The sequence below is a fragment of the Palaemon carinicauda genome, chromosome 18, assembly GCF_036898095.1.
Source record: "Palaemon carinicauda isolate YSFRI2023 chromosome 18, ASM3689809v2, whole genome shotgun sequence".
Taxonomy (NCBI): Eukaryota; Metazoa; Arthropoda; class Malacostraca; order Decapoda; family Palaemonidae; genus Palaemon; species Palaemon carinicauda.
Window position 1 is genome coordinate 57,115,893 of NC_090742.1, and position 17,500 is coordinate 57,133,392.

The 17,500-nt window shown below is 39.0% G+C and overlaps 1 protein-coding gene across 3 annotated transcripts in view; it reads left to right on the forward strand.

The window, feature by feature from the left end:
• Window positions 1-17,500, forward strand: part of LOC137657073 (uncharacterized) — a 169,674-nt gene that overhangs the window by 151,155 nt on the left and 1,019 nt on the right. The window lies entirely within an intron of this gene.

The window sequence follows — 17,500 nt, forward strand, 5'->3', positions numbered from 1 at the left end:
TATATGTTTCCTTGTCTGGGGAAATCAATACGTGTCCTGTCAAACTGGATATTACTGGATTTGAGTGATTCGTCATGAAAGTCGGAAATGGTGATATCCTGTAAGATTGCCAGGCATCAGAAGAATCAAAGGGAATCGTAATACTAATCTTGTTATTATCAACGCTTACTGTAATTAGGCTGTAATAAAATTCTAATCTACGTTTGCCTAACAAAGGAACATAGCCTAGTTTATCCCTTCCGTTCTCCAGAATTAACTTTAAGTAATTTATAAGCAACAAATGGGGCGACAGTACACGTTTAGTTGCTAACGTGATAGCTTCTACATAATCCTTGGATTTCTCAATGAAATGTGCAATTCTGTTATGTATGTGATCTATCTTTGAATCATAATACATTAACGTTGCCAACAAATCCTGTACTTCCATAATCTGAATGATATTATTTGAATGTTCATTTACTAAATCCATAATTTGATTGATCGAAGCTAACTGATTCCTTAGTTCTGACATAATCAATTCATCTTCATGAGTCAAGAACTAAATTTTCTTATTTTGATTACTAATCTTAAGACGACTGGAAATTCCTAAACCTAAACTTGCAATAGACCCAAAGATGTTTAATGCAGCATAAATAAACGGATTTCGTCTTTCTTTATGTTCGTGTCCTACAGTCCACATCAAAAGGCCATAAGCCAAAGATCCTGTCTCGTAAGTCTTATTTTTCAAGTCATCAGATAGCATCTCTGCAACTTTTAATGTCGATCCAAGCAAACTCTCTGTAGTCAAATGAAAATGTCTTCTATGCAACTCATCCAATGAGACAGAAAACCTTGAAATGGCGGTTCTTAAGCTAGTGACATCATTTTCTTGAAGAAAAATTGCTTGCATATTCACTTCTACAACTACGTTGCTCGATGTAATAAAAACGTCTTCTTGTCTTTCAACTATAGTGCCATATTTAAAATCTATACTTTTAGTTTTAGAGCTCATCCCACACGAGAAAAATGTCTGAGCGTACAATATCACTCACAACAACAAAAAATTCATCTTGGAAACCTATAACGAGAAAAATATATGTAATTACTCCTGTATTAAGAAGAAAACTTTTAATCACATGAAATAAAAAAATTTTCCCTCACTTCTTTCCCTCTTTTTTTTTTTTTTTTTTTTTTTTTAATTTCTTATGTGAGCCAATGGTACTATTCTCTCATCCGTGGGTTGGGATACGTTTTGAACTCTCAACCTATTGGCCGTTAATGTTTCCAAAATGTTAAATGGGCCTTCAAACTTAGGTGTTAGTTTATAATTGAGTCCTTTACGCACATTGATTTGTATATAAACGTTATCACCCACGGTATATGTTTTAGTTGGCTTCGCTATTTTATCATGATTCCTTTTCATTAAGATTTGTGATTCTTCTAAATTCTTTCGAAGGATATCATATCGACTTATACTTGCATTTATGCATTCTTTTAAAGGATTTGATAGATTAGTTGTAGGCGTTAATACATGGAAAGGCGTTCTAACTGGGGTACCATACAATGCTTCATGCGGTGACATTTTAATTGATATATGATATGAATGATTCAGAGTACTCAGTGCCGCCGGTATTGCAATATCCCAGTTGGGGTCTGATCCCCCTAGTGTTACTCTTAATATATTTAAAATCTTCCTATTTGCTCTTTCCACTAGCCCATTCGACTCTGGGTGATATATCATGGTATTTATTTTCTTTATACTAAGGAATTCACACAATGAGGTAAGAAAGTGATTATTAAATTCACCACCAGAGTCTGAGATTATCATGTGTGGAATTCCATGTTTACAAATGTAACACTCGTAAAACTTTCTAGCGCATTCAATCGCAGTTTTAGTTTTAAGCGCTATTAGTTCTGTATATCGAGTTAAAGCATCTATAATTACTAAGAGGTGCTTATTTCCTCTGTCTGACTCGTAAAATCCTGTTAACAAATCTAAATGTATTCTTTCAAAGGGTTGATTGGGCACGGGATAAGCCCCTAGGCTGACAGGTGTTTTCGTATGCCCTTTGTTTTCCTGACATGTGCGACAATTAGCTATGTGTCTTTTTATATCTGTAAGCATCGTATGCCAATAAAACAATGATTTGGCTTTCTGTGACATTAATGAGAACCCCGGGTGTCCATGTAATGGATTTGAATGCAACCAATTCAGGACAGTGGAAATAAGTGAGATTGGTACTACTACCTGGTCGTTAGTTACATGTGGTATTTTGCGGGTTTTCCTTGTCACAGTCCTACACAGAATATTATCTTTGCTTATATAATTCTGCTGCTTATACTTTATATATCCCTTTTCCTTATGGTTGCCTTTCAAAGCATTTATAATTGTTTCTATTTTCTGATCTTTTCTTTGTTCAGTCTGTAACAATTCAGCGCTCCAGCCTAAATCTTCTTGTTCAGATATCGTTTTAACAATAGGCATGGATGTTGATATATCTAATAATTCAGCTAAAGGCTCCGTACAAGATGACACGGGGTTGCGTGATAATGCATCCACAATGATATTTGCTTTCCCAGGTAAATACCCGATTTCTTGCTCCAAAATCTTGAATGATCAAATGCCACCGAGTTCGTTTAGGGCTATGGTTGAAGCCTTTAAAGAACTCGGTTAGTGGTTTATGGTCAGTAAGAACCTTAACGGGATAACCGTAAATTATGAACTTAAAATGCACTAATGAATTAACAATAGCTAGCCCTTCCTTGTCTATTACTGCATGCTTACTTTCGGAAGTTCTCAATTTTCGAGAATAGAAAGCTATCGGGAAAAATTGTTCATCATATTGCTGAAGCAATACCCCTCCTACTCCTAAGTCTGAGGCGTCTGTTGCAATGAAGAATTCCTTACCGAAGTCAGGAAATTTTAAGATAGGAGAACTACACAGTTCATCTTTCAAGGTATTAAACGCCTGTTGATGTTGCTCAGACCATATGAAATCTACGCCCTTCTTCGTAAGATCAGTTAAAGGAGCGGCTATTATTGAATAGTTGCTTATAAAACGCCTGTAATATCCACTACAACCCAGAAATTGCTGTATTCCCTTGACATTAGTAGGTATGGGAAAATTACGTGTAGCCGACACCTTATCATGGACTACTTTAAGACCTTGGCTTGACACCATGAAACCCAAATATATTAATTCTGTTTTGAAAAACTCACACTTACTAATCTTTACCCTTAAGTTATGTTGTCTTAATCTCTGTAGTAGCACAACGTAAACCAAAAGGCATCCGTAAAAATTCATAATGTCCCCTGGCTGTGCTGAAGGCTGTGTATGGGATACTATCTTCTTCTAATGATATCTGGTGAAAGCCTTTAAGTAAGTCCAAACTGGTAAAATATTTATTCTGACCTAACAAAGACAAAATATCGTCAGTACATGGCACTGGGAATCGATCCGTGATCGTCTCCTCGTTTAGACGACGGAAGTCGACGCAGATACGCCATGTTCGATCTTTTTTCGGTACAACTATTAAAGGAAAATTATAAGGGCTGTTTGATTTCCTAATGACTCCTTCTTCTAGCATTTTACCTACTTCATCATTTATTTCATTCTGGAATTTCATAGGGAGTCTGTACGAGGGTACATAGATAATTTTCTGCTTGTCCTTTAACCTTATTTGATGCTTGATCACATCTGTTTTTCCTAAGGATCCATCCGTAGTGGAAAAAACATCATGATATTTAGTTGAAAGTTCAAAAATTTTCTGCTGAATTTCTTCGTCTTGAATGTCTTTATTGATTTTATTTTTAATAGATCGCAAAAGGGATTCATCCGCAACTGATTGAGAGTGATTGATTTCAGTAACGGTAAGAATACGATGTTTATAAACTTTTACATCCAAGATATGTTGATTTTTGTGAATTACTAAAGTGTTATTTAAATGATTACAGACTTCAATATTACATTGTTGATGTGAGCCTACTGTATAAATAGCTTGTGTGACAGACAATCCGTTAGTTTTCAAAGTGTCGGAAAGGATTAATATTTCAGATCACGGTAATGTTTTCTTTATTTGCACTATTAAATTCGAAGGTACGTTTGGCTCGATAGATTGCGTGCAAGATGATATTACTGGTGAACGAGAATTCTGCTGGGTCGCGTATATTATTTCTTTATTAGTGAGACAAGTTATTGGTTCTTCAACGTACGTTACGGTTACATTTGTCGTCGCCTTTTTATCCAAAACTGATTTTAAGGTATTAGAAGACTTATGGAATTTCCCTTTGATATACACGCCGTGCTTGGCAGGGGCTAAGATAATGTTTTGATTTCCCATAGATGGGTATCCTATAATTACAGCTGGATACATATCAATGTTTTGTACAACAACAAATGTATCGGCAAACGTGCGTTTACCGACTTTGAATTGAACATGAGTTATGCCTATGACATTTAATTCATTATTTCCTATACCCGAGAGTCTAACTCCGGATTTTTCAATCGGAAAGTTCGAAAACAACAAATGATGTGTCTTCAAATCCATGATATTATGTGGACTACCAGAGTCAAAAAATAACGTAAAGGATTTGTGTTCTAAATTTACAGCATATAAGGTTGGTCGTAACTCATTTTGGCTTATTATCGTATGAATTCGTTGCAAATCTACGGGAGCATGCACTGTTTTACTTAATTCGGCCGTGTGTTTCATAGGAAAATCTATTGTCTCACAATTATCTGATAAAACATTAAATTGATTATTCAATACTATTGATGTTGACATGAATGACCTTGACCCAACATCACTCTCTTCCCCTCTGGAGTTAACTATGTGGTATTTGCTTTGCTCTGCACATTCTGAAAATTAGTCTGACCTTGCGAGGTCTGGTTTGACGACCCAGGCTCAGCGATATTCGAAGAAGTGTTTGTTTGCTTTGGACTCTGAACTGCATTGACATTTGGTTGTTTCTTCTTATTGTTAAAATGAGGATTTTTCTTTTTATTTCCATATGGAACTGACTGTGGAATTGACTGTGTATTTCTGGGATTCTGTTGTGTCTTACGCGAATAACACTGATTGTATGAATGTGTCGAACTATTATGAATTGAGCCGAATTTCGTTCTGCAGTCCGCGCTTAAGTGACCTTGACGTTTGCAATTATAACACGTCATTCCCGCTACTTGACTATTATTAACTACGTTCACTGTTTGTGGCTTTGTTTCATTCTTTGCAAAAACTTGAGTTAACACGGGATCGAGATCTGGACACTTGAACATGTGTTTTTTTATCTGTTTATATACATCCAATTCCGTACTTGCAGGCGTTAACTTTTTATCAAAACACCGCACTAAAGCTTCAGGCAACATAAGTGTCATGCAAGTTAAATACATTAATCGTAAAAAATCTTTCACGGAGATGTTATCTCTAGTAACCCTAGTGGAATTACCTAAAATGTCCTGATATTCATTAAGCCTATCAGCTATGAGAGCTGCTCTCTCAATAACATTAAGCCGATTCATAGTGGCTTGATTAAGTGTATTTCTTAACGTTAATACTACATCCAAGGCTTCTTCACCCCCATAGACCGCGCCTAACCTAACTTTGAAATCATCCCAGGTTACTGCTTCTTGAAATGAAACACCTCTTAATTAAATACGCACTCGCATCCCCCTTCGAAAAATCTATAAAACATTTAGCTTCTTGTAATTGTACAAAAGGGTCTACGATTTGTTTGGCATTTAAATTGGCATCGACGGATGAAATCCATGACTCCACATTTTGAGGCAAGAACCCATTGACTCGACCCTGAAAAGGAAGGATTGCTGACCTGGCATTTACAAGCGTCACAATTGGGGGAGGATTAGTCTGGCCTACGCCACTAGGTCCAGGGGTGGGGCTCACAGGGGGAGTCATGACTGCTGTATTACTTTTCCTATCTCTTCGACCCCTTGCAATTCTATCAAAATACCTATACGAATACAGACGTCCACTGCGTAAACGCATATGTATAATAAAATTCCCCAAACAATGTTACTAATCCCAAGACATTTCCTGAGAATTTCTGAAAGAAAACCGAATACAAAGATATTTCCTGTAAATTTTTGAAAGAAAAAGGAATTAACACAAAGAGAGAAAAAATTATAGATGAGAATTCGGAGTTGAACACAGTTTCCTTTAATGAAAGGAAAATAAAAGATTAGCAAACCACTCACCCCAGTAATAATCGACTAACGACTCGTGATAACTACACTTCATTGCCCAAACTGGAATGAATTTAAAAAATTGTACTTAGCTTATATATGGTTCTGTGTGATGTCGTCACATCCTCTCTCTCTTGATGTTTTGTTAGCGATGTATCGTTCGAGTTTCCGTTGAATGTAGTGCTTCCTGGATATGTTTTGTAAGCGTTGAACGTCAGTCCTTGGGTTTCCTAGGATGTTGATTGAAGATCCAGTTCATCAGTTTGTATGTATAACATTCATTAAATGTTATAGATTTCGATGGACTATGTTACTTAGTCAAAATTGTAGATACATTAACGTTGAGTTCTTGAAGATCTTTCTCTGGTTTTTACAGCTTTATTTTGATGTCTTGAAGATCTTCCTCTAATTATTAGAGTTTATTATTATAATTACTTGAAGATCTTTCTCTGATTCATAGAGTTTAACCGATGCCACCATTTATTAGTGTGCTACTTTTATAACCACACATTGAGTATGTGTTGTTTAAGATGTTAAGTCTTGATAATGAAGTTCATCTTAGTAGCTTTAAAAAGTATTTATTCTCTAAAAACAACAGAGTTAAACATCTCCATCATAGGAGTGGAGCTGGTTTGGTCGCATGACCAATTCAGGTAAAGTATAGATATAAACTGCTTAAATTATGGATATCACAGATATCGTATGCTTAGTTGTCATAGCATTTAAACACAATATGGAAACTTTTACATTCTCTCTCGGAAGACACCTGCATCCGGTGACGACACAATCTTTCACACACCATGCATTGGTGTTGACGTTTCAGAAAAATGTTACATTGCCGAGGCTGCATAGTGCATCCTTTTATGATTTTATATGACTACAGCAAATCTCACGCTAGCATCTTCATCCAAAATGACATATTACGTCATGTGTTTTAAACATGTAATAACAAACTATTTCATTTATTACATATATATATATATATATATATATATATTTATATTTATATATATCTATATATAGGAATATATATATATATATATATATATATATATATATATATATATATATATTCATGTATACATATATATATGTATATATATATATAGTATATATATATATATATATATATATACAGTATATATATATATATATATATATATATATATATATATATATATATATATATATATATATATATATATATATATGTATATATATATATATATATATATATATATATATATATATATATATATATATATATATATGATAAATTTTGCACATTTAGACGTGTTTTTCATATTCAAATAAGCCATATATGTTTTGATACATTAATGTCTGGATTCTCTTAACGACCTCGGGATCAGAGCCCCAGGCGAAATCACACAAAGACAAAAGCTTGTGTCCGGCCGGGAATCGAACCCTGGTCGGCAAGCTTGTACAGACAGTGACTAAACCACTTGGCCTGTCTGTACAAGCTTGCCGACCAGGATTCGATTCCCGGCCGGACACAAGCTCTTGTCTTTGTGTGCTTGTGTCCGGCCGGGAATCGAACCCTGGTCGGCAAGCTTGTACAGACAGTGACTAAACCACTTGGCCTGTCTGTACAAGCTTGCCGACCAGGGTTTTGAACCCTGGTCCAGGATATCTGTATGCCAGGGTTCAAATCCCGGCCGGTCTAATATTATAGTCTTTGTGTGATTTCGCCTGGGGCTCTGATCCTGAGGTCGTTAAGAGAATCCAGACATTAATGTATCAAAACATATATGGCTTATTTGGATATATATATATATATATATATATATATATATATATATATATATATATATATATATATATATATATATATAGATAGATAGATAGATAGATAGATAGATAGATAGATAGATAGATAGATAGATAGATAGATATATATACATATATATATATATATATATATATATATATATATATATATATATATATATATATATATATATATATATGTGCATATACAGTGGAACATCTACATCCGATCTTAATTCGTTCCGGGACCTGCTTCGTATGTTAAAATAAATGTATGTTGGAGCAAATATTCGCATAAGAATATACTATAATTTGTATAATTCGTTCTACAGCCCAAAAACCTATGGTAACTCCCTAATAAATTACTGCACATAATTACACATAACATTAATATAATTGCATTATATAAGAGAGATGTAAAAAAGAATAATTATAAAGAAATAATAAATAAAAAAGGTGTTTTTATTGTCACTTTACCTTAGAGACAGGCAAACACAGGTGTAGGATTTGCTGCGCAGGAGGAGAGGGATGGTCGGCGAGGAGGTAGAGATGGTGACTGCGAAAACGTACCGTAACTTACTCTAACTTACGCTTCGTGAACTTTAACCTAACTTAGCTTATTTATTTTTTTTTTATTTATATATTTTATATTTTTTCACATTTTTTTTCTTTTGGATTTTCAATTTTCATCACTTTCACTTCAATTCAATCTTAGTTTTGCTGCTCTTTGATCCCCTTTGATGGTTTGACTGCTTTAATGGCTTCCTTCTGTTTGATGATCGTCGAGATCGTAGACATATTCCGACCATATTGTTTAGCCAGATCACCCACAATCACACCGCACTCATGTTTTTCTATAATTTCTTGCTTTAATGCTAATGAAATCATTGCCTTCTTCCTTTTCTCTTCCCTACTAATACCTCTACCGAAAATAAGGTTGTTAGGACCCATGATTATACGTAAAATAAAAAATGAAACGTGAGAAAAGGAAGATAAAAACAACAACACGACCGACTCGACGCTCAATGGCATTCCTTCGACGTGCTACCGTCTACCGGCTTAACAAGATCTACGTCGGATGTTAGAGCATGACTTCGGGTGTTGAGACGAAAATTTGGTCGAATTTTACTTCGGATGTTGGAGCAATTGTATGTAAAGGCAATCGTATGTAGAGCTTCCACTGTATATATAGATAGATATACATCTATATATAGGTATACCCAAACACACACACACATATATATATATATATATATATATATATATATATATATATATATATATATATATACATATATATATATATATATATATATATATATATATATATATATATATATATATATATATATATATATATATATATATATATATATACATATTCACATATGCTCATATATCTAAATACATATATATATATATATATATATATATATATATATATATATATATATATATATATATATATATATATATATATATATATATATATACATATATATATATATATATATATATATATATATATATATATATATATATATATATATATATATATATATGCATATATATATTATGCCAATAGTATTTATCAGTTTCGGCGATTTAGGTAACCGATCCTTGCTTACGCTAGGCTTCTTAGCCTAGGAGTTTTGCTATTAGTACTTTCATGCATGATATAATAGACTTTCCTAGTGTGATAATTTTATTGAAGCTCTAGGCATTAATTTATACATAGAAGATATTTACTAAATATCATTTTTCTCTTCCAAAGATAGTATACGAGAGAGTTTCGGTGATTTAGGTAATCGATTCTCACTGCGCCTAGGCTACTAGCCTAAGGGGCTTTAGTATACTTTCGTACATATCCCCGATTGTTCTTTTTCTCCTATGGAGGTCTAAGAGCAATCCCTTTTCCCTCTGAGTTCCCTCTGAGTTATCCTAGGCTTAACCCTAGTCAGTTTTGCCTTGAATAGTATTCGGGTAAAACTAGGCTAGGGTGTTTCTGTAACCGGAGAGACTGGTTTTTGGATTTGGTCAGAACCTCAGAGTATTCTGTCTGTGGTCGGTAGCTGTCTAGCAAACTAAATAGAATTCCTTTGCTAGGTTAGGCTGCTGACATAGGAGGCTAGACCTCCGTAGGCCACACCTGAAGGTTTCTGTACGATATAATTCCTTCTCCCTGTGGCTTAGCAGACTAGTCCTGTGCCGTTACACCCTAAGTCGAAGAATAGAATTCTTCCACTGCTTAGGGGACAACAGCACTAAAACCTCGTTCCTTTAGTGTTTGGAGGGGGCAGGGAAGATGGTGCCAACCTCTTTACTGTATTAGACTACCCTAGGCTAGGAATAAGTTTTTTTAGCCACTGGGTAAGCCCTAATACTGGAACGGAGTTTTGTTAGGTGAGACAGGACAGGCTTTAGGGCCAGTTCCTTCCACACCTTATAGGACCCTCATCCCTCCCACTCTGTCCTTTAGTGATGGCCTAGCCATCACAAACCCTTGGCCATCGTCCTACAATCGACCTGAGAGCTGGTAGGTTGTGGGACTGGCTTGGGCTTCTGCAGGCCGGCATGAATGTGCCAGCTGGCAGAAGCCTCTTCACTGTTGAGTCTTCTTCAGACCATCCCTGGTCTGCCATCCATATGTCTGCTGGTAGAGCCCGGCAATGTTATGGATGGATGGAAGCTTGAATGTTACATTCTCCCCTTCCATTTGATCCCTCATTCTGGATATAAGGTAGTAAGACAGTGCCCTCTCACAGTCCCTAGATCCACGCTTTCTCTTTTGTTATTGTCTAGTAACATTGGGTCCTCATCTGCCAGCTTAGCGGCCGGCAGCCGGGTGGGTTGCAGATCACTGGTTTGATAAAAATTTGCCGGCCGGCATAGAATGCCATCAGCCCGCGGCCGGCCGGCAGCTAACTGCACACCAACTATTCTGCCGGCTACTACGATTAGTGGCTGGCAGCCGGGGTGCAGTCAACTGCCGGCATATTACCTATTGCCGGCTGGCAGAGACTGCAGGCCTGCAGGCCGGCACCCAGTAACCAGCAATCTGCCGCCCATTAGTCCCAAAGGTAGTATACCATGGCATTGCACCCAGGTATGCCGGCCAGCACTACAGTATATGATTGTACAGTAGCCAGTATAATTGCAGTATAGAACATACTGCAAGTAGAAAACTACAGTATAGATTATACTGTAACCCAAAATTTCTTCCAACATACACTGTGTTGTCATGTACAGCTTATTGTGAGACCGTACAATATAAAGAAAGTGAGTTCTTTCTTTAAATGATTTAGAATCCCCGATATTAAAACATCTGGAACCTAGTGTTGAATTGCATTTATATATCCTTATAGGATAGGAAAATTCCAAAGGTTTTCTGAATAGAATTAGCCATAGTTTTAATGTTGTGGGAGGTCACAACAATTGGCTGGGCAGGAAGGACATGTATGTGTGTCTCCTTTTTCATTTCTAGCTTATCTATCCTAAGCTATATACAAAGATAATGAATTGTATACTAAATTTTGTGAGTTTTTTCACTGGATACTAATTGGAATCTCTTCTCTTTACAGGAGGACCAGCCCAAGTGCGGGAGTATGTTTTGTAACGTCCGCATTAAGAACTTCAGCGGACACGAGCTGTGCAGGAAGCACGCATGCTGCGCAGTCACCAAGGGTGATCTGAAGTATTGGGACCCTCAGGTATGTAACATATGTACAAACATGATTACTGAGGCGTTTGACACCCCTAAGTCGGCGGAGTCAAGGGATGCAGCAAGGGAAAAGCTGCGTAAATGGGTCTGGGGTTTTCAAAAGAATACCACGGGGCCTTACCTTCCAAGCGAAAAGATGCAGGCCTATCTTTTCCCCAGGGCATCTTCGGATGCAGTTATCCCCCATCCTCGCTCAGAGATCCCCTGCGTTCAGAATCCACTAGAGTCTGATGTCTCGGATGCATTGAAGGGCGTCCAACTTGACGACAGGATGTCAGAAGTGTCAGAGGACACAAAAAAGGACCTTCTCGCAGAAAGCCATGAGGAGGAGTCGACTGTGGCTCCTGAGACCGAGGAGGAAGAGGTCGACGAGGTGTTGGTCTCGTCGATTCCTGCCCCAGAACCAGTTCTGTCGACATCGTCTGCTCTTCCATCTTATTTGGGAAGAACTCTGTCTTCAATCAGGGAAATGATCCAGCAAATGTAGAAGAAGAGTGACGAAAAAGAAGCTGCAATGACGCTGGAGATGCGTAGACTTGCAGCATGACGCGGGCTTAGAAGAAACTTGAAGTAAAGGACCTTCCTTTATGTTCAGACGTGAACCCGTGGATGTATGCAGAACACATGCCGATGACAACCGGGAAGATTGTCATCTCGGAGGAGCCGGGCTCAGTCCCCATTGAAGAGGTGGAATTCTGGCCCAGCTTAGATTCGTACCCGGACTGCTATGTCCGTTTGAAGAAGGAACCAGCCTCAAAGGAGGAAATAAAGCAAAAATAGGTCATAGTGTTTGACCACTCTAAAGCACAGGCTTTACTTGCTAGTTCAGTGAAAGAGAGGGGCTTCACTAACTCAAAAGTGCCAGTATTGAGTAAGAAGCACCCCTCCTTTGTGGCTTCTCCATCCAGAGTCCCTTTTATGGAGAAAGGGTACAAGGCAGCCTTAAAGGCTATTGAGCCAGGGAAACCATGTCCTTTACTAGATGAGTGTAGGCCCTTATCCCTGACTTTGCCTATGGACCAGAGTTGCTGGAAGGACGTCCATCTTACCTTCTTAGTCGAAAAGTTGGAAGCAGATATTGCTGGACGTCAGTTTGGTGAGGACCTTCCAAAGTTGTCTGAATTTCTCTTGCGAAGGGAGAAAGAGACAAAAGAAAGACTTGCTGCATTTATGTCCCTCCAGATTACTTTGGAGACGATGGCAAGCGATCACCAGAACCCGAACATGTTTATGGTAGTGGCCAAAACCCATCTGGCCACTGTAACCAAAGACATGTATAGCTTCATTAAAGCCAGAAGGGCTTGTAGGGAGTTCGTGTTTGCCTCGGCTGCGGTGAGACATGAACCCAGGAAGCTAATCTCATCCAGTATCTGGGGAAAGGACCTCTTCCCGAGTGAAGTGGTCAAAGAAGTAATAGATAAGGCTGTCACGGAGAACAGGAACCTTCTCCAAAAGTGGGGCTTATCACTCAAGACAAAGTCCTCCCCGGATGAGGGTCCCCAACCTAAGAGGAAGACGAAGAAGCCTAGACTACCCTCTCGCCTGGCCAAACAATACAGACAACAGCAACAACAGCAACAACTTCCTACGACCGCGGTGCCCCAGATGGTGGCACAACCTCCAACTACTTACCAGTTGGTACCTCAGCCAGTGGCGACGCAGTCGCCAGCCTTTACTCCGGCTTTCGAAAGGCAGTCAACTACCTTTCGACCGAAAGCTAGAGGATCAGCTAGAGGCTCCTCTAGATGCCCCTCAAGAGGATGGGGAAACTGAGGAGGATACGGTCAAGGAGGCAAGTCCTCCGGTCCACAGCAAAAGTGAGATGCTCCCGGTAGGAGGGAGACTATACTCATTTCGGGATCGTTGGATCTTTGATCCCTGGGTCCACAGCCTGATCAAGAACGGACTGGGTTGGAGCTGGAACATCATTCCACCATCATTCCCTCAATTCTTTCAATACTCAACCCCCGTCCTGGAAGAATGTATGCGGGAACTCTTGGGGAAAAGAGTAATACGGAGAGTAAAGTCCATCAAGTTCCAAGGAAGGCTGTTTTGTGTTCCCAAGAAGGACTCAGACAAACTCATAGTCATTCTGGGCTTGTCGCCACTCAACAAGTTCATAGTAAACCCCAAGTTCAGGATGTTAACACTTCAACACACAAGGATCCTATTACCCAAACGGGCATACACTATCTCGATAGACATGGCGAAGGCCTACTGGCATGTCCCAGTCAATCCTCAACTCTCCTCCTACCCAGGTTTCAAGCTACAAGGAAGACATAGCCCCAAGGATATTCACAAAGCTTGCAAATGCAGCCGTTCATCAATTACGCCTAAAAGTTGTCCAAGTAGTGGCCTACTTGGACGATTGGCTGGTGTGGGCAGCTTCCAAGACGGAATGCATGCAGGCTTCCAAGAAAGTGATCCAGTTCCTGGAACATCTGGGATTTAAGATCAACACCAAAAAGTCTCGACTATCTCCAGCTCAAAAGTTTCAATGGTTGGGAATCCACTGGAACTTACAGTCACACCGACTTTCCATTCCGCTGAAGAAAAGGAAAGATATAGCGGGATATATCAAGAAACTTCTGGAATCCGATCGGATATCAAGACGCCAACAAGAGAGAGTGCTGGGCTTTCTGCAGTTTGCTTCAGTGACAGACTCAGTGCTACGAGCACAGCTAAAGGATACAACAGGAGTCTGGAGAAGATACGCATCAAACGCTCGAAGAGATCTGAAAAGACCATTACCGACTCGACTGCAATTGCTTCTCAAGCCATGGTTGAAAGCCAAGCACCTGAAGAAATCAATACTTCTTCAACCACCTCCACCCTCAGTCATCATCCATACAGACGCTTCAAAGGAAGGATGGGGAGGTCACTCTCACCAACGGAAAGTCCAAGGAGCTTGGTCCAATCTATTCAAGACCTTCCATATCATCATTCTGGAAGCCATGGCAGTCTTTCTTTCGCTGAAGAAATTATCTCCTCGCCGCTCGACCCACATAAGACTGATCGTAGACAGTGAGGTGATAGTGAGATGCCTGAATCGTCAAGGTTCGAGATCACCTCAAATCAATCAAGTGATGTTGGCCATCTTCCGCTTGGCAGAAACGAAGAGATGGCACTTATCAGCAGTTTACCTCTAAGGATTCCGCAACGTGACGGCAGACGCTCTATCCAGGTTCACACCGATAGGCTCAGAATGGTCCCTAGACGCAGGATCGTTCTCCTTCATCTTACGTCAAGTCCCGGAACTGCAGATTGACCTCTTTGCAACGAGCGACAACAAGAAGCTACCTCGTTACATGGCACCATACGAGGACCCTCTAGCGGAAGCAGTGGACGCAATGTCCCTCGATTGGCCCAATCTTCTACTGAAGTCCTCAACAAGCTGAGATCATTCAGGGGAACAGCTGCGATAGTGGCTCACAAGTGGCCAAACAGCAGCTGGTTCCCTCTAGCGTTAGAACTGCGACTGACGTTGGTCTCGTTGCCGGATCCAGTTCTGACTCAGCAAGTGCATAAGTCGACAGTCTTCGCTTCATCACAGAAAACACGAAACCTTCATCTCATGATTTTCTCTTCATAGCAGTGAAGAAGAGATTCAGGATCTCGAGAGACAGCATAAACTTCTTAGAGGAATATAAATTTAAATCTACCAAAAGACAATATGAGTCGTTGTGGAAGAAATGAGTTGCCTTTGTCAAAGCAAAGAAACCAAATGAAATCTCAACAGATTTCTGTTTATCCTTCTTTATCCACCTTCATGAACAAGGTTTAGCAGCCAACACGATATCCACGTGTAAGTCTGCCTTGACGAGACCCTTATTGTACGCCTTTCAAGTCGACTTCTCTAATGAAATCTTCAACAAGATTCCTAAGGCCTGTGCTAGGCTCAGGCCGACAGCACCTCCGAAACCCATTTCATGGTCTCTGGATAAGGTTCTTCACTTCGCATCAACGCTGAACAATGAAGATCGCTCTCTGAAAGATTTAACCCCAAAATTTATATTTCTATTTGCACTAGCCTCGGGTGCCAGAGTTAGTGAAATAGTGGCCCTCTCGAGAGACGAGGGTCATATTCAGTTCCTAGAAGGGGGAGAACTGAGTCTTTTTCCTAACCCAATGTTTCTCACCAAAAATGAGCTACCTACCAAAAGGTGGGGTCCCTGGAGAATCTGCCCTCTGAAGGAAGATGTCTCTCTATGTCCAGTAGAGTGCCTAAAGGTCTATCTTCGTAGAACTTCAGACTTTAGGGGAGGACAGTTTTTAGGGGAGAAACTTCAGGTTCAAAATTGTCTCTGAAACAACTAAGGGCGTAGATCACCTACTTCATTTCGCAGAGCGGATCTGAACAGTACACCTGCAGGTCACGATCCGAAAAAAATTGCCAAATCCCTGAATTTTTTCCATAACATGGACTTCGAACGCCTTTGCTTGTACACTGGCTGGAAGTCATCCAGAGTATTTTTTAGACACTATGCAAAGCAAGTAGAGGAACTGAAGAGGTTTGTGGTGGCAGTAGGTAGTGTTCTAAAACCTGTTGCTTAGTTCTGCAAGGAACAGTGAAAACTAATTGGGACGATTAAGTTAAGGGTGTGTGTGTGGTCCCTTGATGGTACAACATGCGAAGGGAAAGGTCAACAAGGTGTCCTTACGGACTGTTCCAAATACAAAAGGTGAAGTAAGCATAATGCATAACACGTATGCCATGCATTGCTACGCAAGTGTGAATGGACAGTAATAACAGAAATTAATGAAAATTTATTAACATTTTCGTTTTCAGTGGCATTGATATGTTTCCTTTTCAGATGAAACAAATATTTCTCGTATTACTGCTATCTTTATGTTTCAATTTATTTCATCCACATTTTATATTATTCTATAAAATGCAGATTGAGCTATGTATTTAATTGTTTGTCAATAAACAAGCTCTAAATGAATTTTGCGTCTTATTCGCCCCAAGTCCAATTTAATAAAGATATGTTGAGCATTACTTTACAACTTTGGATATTGCATGATAATAAAAGAAAATCTATAAAGATTGTTCCTTCATGTAGACAAACACTCTTGACTTTGGCCAGTCTTTACATACGACAGGCCAGTATACTCTGAATGTGATGGTGACTGATACTAATATTTGTTCCTAAATGGATACAAACCTTTTGTCGGTACATATGTCAAACTCTGTATAGCGGGGGAGGTGTCAGTATTGCATACGCACATTGGTGAGTTTTCAATACAAGCTTTGTTTTACAAGGTATAGGTTGAGACCAATATACCGGTTCGTTTGCTAAGATATCTATATGTAATATGTATTCCTCGAGACTTTTCCAGAGTCTAGCATGACTCTTCCCTGTAGGGGGCAGGAAGCACTAACATGGTTCATGATTAGAAGTAATGATGTATGACGGTAACATTGTAGGTCTCTAGGTCTAAATTGACCAAGAAAATTCTGTCTTGAGGACAAGGCACAAAATAAAAAAAAATCCACAGATACATTAATGCTCTGGTATACTTCCATCAGGACGACATGGACTGAGCCCAAAAAACGGATTTTGAGCGATGCGAAAAATCTATTTTTGGGTGAGATAGCCATGTCGTCCTGATGGACCCGCCCTTCCTTTTTTTATGAAAAGGGCTATGAGGATCCCTCCCAATAGTATTGTATCTGTAGCACCTCGCTTATCGCTACAAGGAATAACATGGCGCCGATGATGACGTCATATACAGACTCAAAACAATGAGGAGAGGTACCTTAATAACGGCTCCCCTTTGTTTTCTTGCCACTTTCCCTCTCGAAGCG